The 7,502-nt window shown below is 34.5% G+C and overlaps 1 long non-coding RNA gene across 1 annotated transcript in view; it reads left to right on the top strand.

Moving 5' to 3' along the window:
- Positions 1-536: 536 nt before the first annotated feature.
- LOC102068464 (uncharacterized) overlaps positions 537-7,502 on the top strand; it is a 29,013-nt gene continuing 22,047 nt past the window's right edge. The window contains exons 1-2 of the long non-coding RNA XR_271416.2: positions 537-672; positions 820-985. This is a non-coding gene — a long non-coding RNA (uncharacterized LOC102068464). The remainder of the gene's footprint in view (positions 673-819; positions 986-7,502) is intronic.

The raw sequence follows: 7,502 nt of genomic DNA, 5'->3' as shown, positions 1-7,502 counted from the left end.
TTGCTTAATGTTATTTTATTTTGCTGTATAAGGAAGGCCTGCATATTTTACAGAGAAATGTGTGCAGAGCACGTGCACATTAGTGATGCCTGAAGCCAAAATAACAATTCCTTATTTATCTCACATATTGCCATTAGGCCCCTTTGAGAGAATCCTTTCAACCTTTGCAGTGACTGGAAATCTAAGAGCAGCAAGGAAAAGATCTTGGTGAGAGCGTTGCCATAAATCAATTTTATTTCTCTTTTCATTTGACCTTTCTTGTTATTAACCAGCCACGCTGAGCAGTTTGATTTGTTAGAAGTCGGTTTTTAGGTGGTGGCAGAGAGGAGTTTATACTAAAACAGCTTCTGAGAGCTTTGATTCTATTTTATGAACGTTACCTTTGCAATATTGTGGGTGTGTGTCAGCCCCTGAACAGCAAACTGTGTACAGAAACAACATGGATCTTGCAATTTGATCAGGACAAAGCAAGTGGGTTTCAGCAAGGTTGGTTCCAACTCATCTGTGATAAATGAGAAGATAAGGCAATCAGTGCACACCACGACAGCTAGTTAGGCACACTTCAGAGCTACTCAGGTGTGCTCAGCCTTTCCTGGGGGTGTCTGCACATAAATACCTCCTTCATGGTGGCCACTAGAAATGCAGGAGTTGCTTTTCCAAGACTTAACCCAGGTCAGATATAAATAATAGATATTAAGAGTTAGTTCTGGTGCCGAGGCTGTGTTAGAGGCTGTATATTTCAGTTGGGTCAAAAGAATGCATTTTCTGCTGCTTGTTTGGTGGGGGTTTTATTCTCTTTTTCTTCTTTTCTTTGCATAGCTCCTCTGCTTTTGACAGATGCCTGCAAAATGTCATCAGACCTTTGTGTGGACCTGTTTGGGTCTTTGAGAGAAAAGGTTTCAGCCTCTCAGGAGCAGAGATTTACATCCAAGGAGTTCTATTGGCCCTGCACCAACGAGTAAATCCTGCAAAGTGTTGCAAACAGGTGAGTTGCCCCACTCTTTACAAGTCTGCTTGTCTGTTTTTCTTTTCAAATGTACTGATTGTGTAAAACCAGCTGTGCCACATGCTGGAGAGGCTGCAGTGCCTGTTAGGAGAAGGAAATGCTTGTCCTGTGATTGCAGAGCCCACAGTAGAGGAGTTAATTGTGTCTGTCTCTCTCTGGTGGTGTGGGATGGCACGGGTTGTATTTTTGCTGAGCCGGGATGGAAATTCTGTGTGGAATTCCCTGATGGAAATCCCTGTGTAGAAATTCTCTAAAGCCATCAGCTCTCACTGCTGTTCTGCACAGACAGCTTTTAGTTGTCTCAAAAGTCTTCCTGCTCTGAACTAACTTAAATAATGATTCAGTTGAAACATGTTATAAATAAATAAAATGATTCTAAGTACAGCTGGCACAGTGTCATGAAAAATTCAATCAATGTATCGTATTTTAAAACCTCATTATTTTAATTTCTATATGTATGCCATCAAACAAACATACCAGAGGTGCATTTTCAATTAGAAAAAGCAGTGGAAAACAGATACTCACTATCCTGTCTGACAGTTTAGGAGCAATTTTTTATTACTGAAATTTTAGCAAACATAAGTGAGAAAACATTGATCTCGCTGAGCACAGCAACATAATTTCATTTACGTGCTTAGGAATGTGCGTATTTTTAAGGACTAGGTGAAAATAGGAGCCAAAAAGGTTTTGAAGGCAAGAATGAAATGCAGCAGGCAGTGGGGAGGCTGAGATTCCCAAGTGCTGCTGGCCCCAGGATTGAGGATGAGCAGCTCCAGGCTGGAGGAAGGAAGGGGGAGGAGAGGAGCAGGCACGGTGTCACTCACTCTGTTTATACAGCACCTCCTGCTGCCAGGTCCGCACAGAGAAACCAGACCTGCTCCTCTCCAGAACTAACAGTGCTCAGCCAGGAAAAATCAAACAAAAAACCAAAAATGAGAGGGTGTGTGAAAGAGAAACAAGAAAGGGGAAAAAAACTTGTTCAGAATGTGTCTTAGGCAGTATAACACAGAGAAACCAGACCTGCTCCTCTCCAGAACTAACAGTGCTCAGCCAGGAAAAATCAAACAAAAAACCAAAAATGAGAGGGCGTGTGAAACAGAAACAAGAAAGGGGAAAAACTTGTTCAGAATGTGTCTTAGGCAGCATATTAAAAAGTGGCAAATATCTTGACACATTTTGTTGATAGTTCTAACCTTTTAAGACGAAGTTGCCGGTCACAAAAGTCACAAAACTGAAATCTACTACTTTCCAATGCCTTAAAACATAACATTAACTCCTAAATAAATACAAATATATATAATGCAAACAAGTATTTAGCAAGTAGAATGACAATTAGTTGAACAAAAAAGACAACAGTTTCTAAATATAAATTCACATGAAAGTCATTTATTGACTACTTTTCACTTCTTTCTTTAAAACATATATAAAGGCACTTCAGTAAATTAGCTCTATGCTAACCATTCCTCTGGTGATTATCTGTCAGTGTTCAGTAGGAAATTGTACATGACAAGAAAAATTAAACCATTTTAGTGGATTTCCAATCTCTTCTGATTACAAATGATTGTTCATAATGAAAGCCTTGCATATAGGTATATGCTTATATAATCAGCTTGGACATTTGTAACATTTAGGAGTCCAAATTATGAGGATAAATGTCAGTATAGCTATGACAGTCTAGAAACATCTTAGATGAAAATATTTTAATAAACATTTCAAACTGAATTAAGTGGTCAAATGAAAATTTTACAGCACAAGGATGTTAAATGTTTCGTGCAGTTAATGTGCCAAAATCTTGTGTTGAGTTATATTACTTTAAAGATAAGATACAACATATAATTCAGTGTAAAGTGTCTCTCTGTTAATTTTTCCAGCCATTTTCTCACTGAAGTTGTGTTAGTACTGAGCATAAATGAAGTCATTATGGCAAATGAGGTTTTTTTCAGCTGTAGGTATAGCAATTCTTTTCACTGTGCTCTTACACCTTTTTGTTTATGTTGACCTTGTCTGAATAAAGTTTTTTTTTGTAACGAGCACATTGTGCTGTGAGAGAGACCCAAGGTTAGAGGCACATTAAAAACAAACCAGGACATTCAAGGAAAATATTCAGACTTTGTCCTGTTGTGCTGAGGCCTGGCAGGGCAGTGCTGTGGTGGCTGCACACAGAATTCACACCAATATAACATCCAGCCACTGCCTGCCAGCATCAAATAGATTTGCTCCATTTCCATTTGTCTCTGTGCTCTTTGGACACCCGAATTATTTGTGTTTACTTTGTCTTTTCATGTAAATCAAAGGGCAAAGCAGATTTTAAAGCAGTTCTATTCTTTGATTCACTATCACTCTGCTGAGGCACTTGTCTGCCTGCAGAAATCAAGTAGCACATACAAATAATAATATGCTAATATGCATAATTCTATAACACATGTATTTCTGTTAAGTCCACCTGGATTTCAGTCAAAAATGCATGTATTGACTTAAAAAAGCGTTGTCTTTATATCAGAGCTGCCTCTTGCCCCAGGGAAGGGCAGGGTGAGGAGCCCCTGCCCCTTTGCTGGGGCATTTGGAGCCTCTCACAGGAGACAGGGAGAGCTTCCAAGTGTTCCCTGACATTAATGCAGGCAAAATAAACCAGGTGCAACTCAGGGAACACTTGAGTGCTGGGAACTGGTTTGGTTTTTTCTTTAAATCAGTGAGAAAGTTTTAAAAAAAAAAAAAAGCACAAACACTATACTGCATAAATCCTCTATATTTTCCTTTCTAGAACTGCATATTTCTATAATGAGCCATAAGCTTTCCTAAATTGTCACAAAGCTTATGTTGACATTTTAATGTCATGAATTCTGGGAGGGTAAAATGCAGCTAATACCGAAAAAACAAAAAAAAAATTAGCCACCACTTCTGTTAGAATTCTTCCACTATGAATTTTGCAGAGGTCAGCCTTTTGCCTTGCTGTTTTAAACATACTGTGTAGGCATCTGTTGGAATTTCTGGGGTCCCCAAATATATCTGGGGGTTAAATCAGGTAATTTTATATAAAAGCAGGCAATTTTATATATAGTATATGTAATTATATAGTTATTTTATATCATAAAAGCAGTTAGTGTTATATATAGTGTTATATATAATCATATAATTATTACATATGATAAAAGCAGCTAATGTGATATATATTACATATAATTATATAAATATTTTATATCATAAAGCAGTACATTTTATATATATTATATATGAATATATACTATAAATGATTCCATTTTATACAGTATATATATGTAGATATACTATATATGTATCTATATAGTATATGTGTGATTTTATATCATGAAATAAGTACATTTTAATATATATGATTATAATATATTAAATCATAAAAGTGGTACAATTTCTATATATCATGTATAATTACATAATTCTTTAATATCATAAAAGCAATAAATTTTACATATTTTATATATGATTATATTATATATATCATAAAAGCAGTTCGTTTTCTATATATAATGATAATATTATATTGAATCATAAAAGGAGTTAATTTTATATATAGTAGATATCATGATATTATTTTATATCATGAAAGCAGTACATTATGTATATGATTATAATATATTAAATCATAAAAGCAGTACATTTTCTATATATTATATATACTTATATTGCCATTTTATATCATAAAAGCAGTATATTTTGCATATATATTTATAATATTATTTTGAATCATAAAAGGAGTCAATTTGATATATATTAGATATAATTGTATGATTATTTTATATCATAAAACCAGTTAATTTTCTATATATCTTATATAATTATATAGTTCTTTAATATCGTAAAAGCAATCTATTTTACATATTTTATATATTATATATATAATAAAAACAGTTAATTTTATATATATAATTATAATATTATACATATCATAAAAGGAGTTAATTTTATATATAATAGATATAATTATATTATTATGTTATTTAATAAAAGCAGTTAATTTTCTATATGTTATATATATAATTATATAACTCTGATATATCATAAAAGCAGTCTATTTTACATATTTTATATATTCTTATATATATCATAAAAGCAGTCAATTTTATATATATAATTATAATATTATACATATCATAAAAGGAGTTAATTTTATAAATATTAGGTATAATTATATTATTATTTTATTTAATAAAACCAGTTAATTTTCTATATATCATATATAATTATATAACTCTGTTAGATCATAAAAGCAGTTAATTTTATATGTATAATATGTATATAGTTATAAAATTATTTACATAATATAATCACTTCTATATGTAATGCACGCAGTTGGAGGAAAGCACATGGGACTTTTTCCAAAAAACTTTTTATTTTTTTTCCTGCCAAGCCTCTACAACACTTACTAAAAATACTTTCAGAGGACCCAAAAAAACCCCCAAAAACCCTGTTCCCAAGTAAACGCGAGCGAGCTGCGCGGTGCAACAATGGGAGCGGCAGGGCTGGGGCTGCAGGCGGCGCAGGGAGGGATGGGGGATGCTCCCCTCATTAGCATTCCCGTCAGCAGCGGGGCTGTCGGGGCAGGAATGCCATTGTGCCGGGCCCCAGTGTTTGGGGACAAACACTGCTGCGGAGGGGACGTGTGAAAAGGCCCCGGAGCTGACAGTGAATGAGGAAGGCTGTGCTTTCTGCGCGCTTCAAGCAGGGAAGCTGTCACTCACCGGCCCGCCGCAGCCAAACAGAGGCCAAAAGAGAGGGCTCAAATACCTTTTAAAATGATATTAATGGTTTTTAAACGTTTCCTTCATTTGGGGTTGCGCTGCCGGTCTGGCCCGTGCTAAATAATATTAATTGTGAGCAGGTAAATGAAGGAACATCTCCCTGCCACAGTGAGAGTTCACTCTGGAAGATGTAGGTGTAGAAGTATTTGAGAATCCCAAGTTTCTATTGATAGTGGAACCCTGGAAAAAGTTAAAGATAGAATCTGAAATGTTAGGCTTTGTGCATTCCCAGATCAACTGCACCTGCGTAAGCAGTATGATAAATTATATAATTGTTAGATGTGATGATTGTTTAGTAATTAAATGTAATTATTATATAACCATAAGAAGAATAGTGAGAAACTATGCTGGAAATTCAGAGAGGGGCTAAATTTGTGTATACAATAGAACAATATATGTTTAATAATTAACATGAAAGTTATGTAACGATAGAGTATAAAACACGATCATTTCGGATGTACGGCCGGAGTCAGATTTGGGTTGAATATACCCCGATTCCCAGAGCTCTTAATAAAAAGCACCGCATATAATTCCCTGTGATTATGTGTTTTTGAATGCTAACACTATCAGTATTTAGATGGCTTTGAGCACTCACAAGGGTTTATCAAAATGTGGATGTGGTGGTTAACAGACACAGCTGCTCCTGAGGTTTTACTCTGTGTGCTTTTATTTTTGGTGATATGTGTGGGGAAGAGGGGACTGAGCTGGGATGAGAAGTGACAGGAAACTGTGCTGAATGTTCATTAGCTTGATCTAGCAGAACTTACAGTAATAGTAATTAATCATTGGAAGCACAGCAAATTACATTGCATTAAAGTAATGGAGCTAGTATGCAAAATACCCACAAGGAAACAAAAGGGAATAAAATTATTGACTTGATTCTGTTATGTGCTGGTTTGGCTATGGGTAAACAAGCTTTAATGCACTGCTTCAATCTGAATATCCAAAATTTTTTCTAAGCCACGTGAATAAACATCATAATTTAGGAGGCTTTCCTCATTTTGCTGTGCAGATCTGCAAAAAATATTACTGATTTAAAAAAAAAGAATTGAAATACTGCCAGCAGCAGAACAAAGGAAAAAAGAAAGTCTGTATTTCTTCTATTTTCTTGTGTTACTCTTTTGAAACTGCTGACTCAAGTTCTGGAAGCTGAATACCTCTGTGAGATACAAACAAAAGCTTTGTTCCGTAACTTTTCATTTTTTGTGCTTTATAAGAAACATATTTATCACTACTATTCAGTTGGTTTTCACAGATTGCAGTAATTACATTGTTCAGTAAGAATTTTAATTACTTATTTGTTTTCTTTTCCCCTCATATGAATAAAATGCAAACTAGTTTGTAGATATAATAATTTTCAGGGGGTTTGCCTGGCAGAAACTGATAAAATTATACACTACTACCAAGTATTTTTAAACTGTATGTTTTTCCTATAATTTCTATATCCACACTTGTTCACAGAGTTATCAGAAATTTATATCAAAATTTTTGTAATGCTGTTTGTAATGCCTTTTTCAGAAAATCAGATTATATTGGGATAAACTCAGCATAATAATTATTAGCTGTTATTTGAAGGAAACAAGAACTCCATCAAAATTTTTAACTTGCTTTCTGAATCGACACAGTTTTGTATTTGTGTTTTTACGGGTTATGAAAGAATATATTCGTAAAATAACTCGAATATCACAGCCTCTGTTCATTAACATCCCCCCTCCTTTTTG

This window comes from Zonotrichia albicollis, chromosome 6 (assembly GCF_047830755.1).
Source record: "Zonotrichia albicollis isolate bZonAlb1 chromosome 6, bZonAlb1.hap1, whole genome shotgun sequence".
Lineage (NCBI taxonomy): Eukaryota > Metazoa > Chordata > Aves > Passeriformes > Passerellidae > Zonotrichia > Zonotrichia albicollis.
Note: the sequence above shows the minus strand (reverse complement) of the source record. Positions and strands in the feature narration are given on the sequence as shown.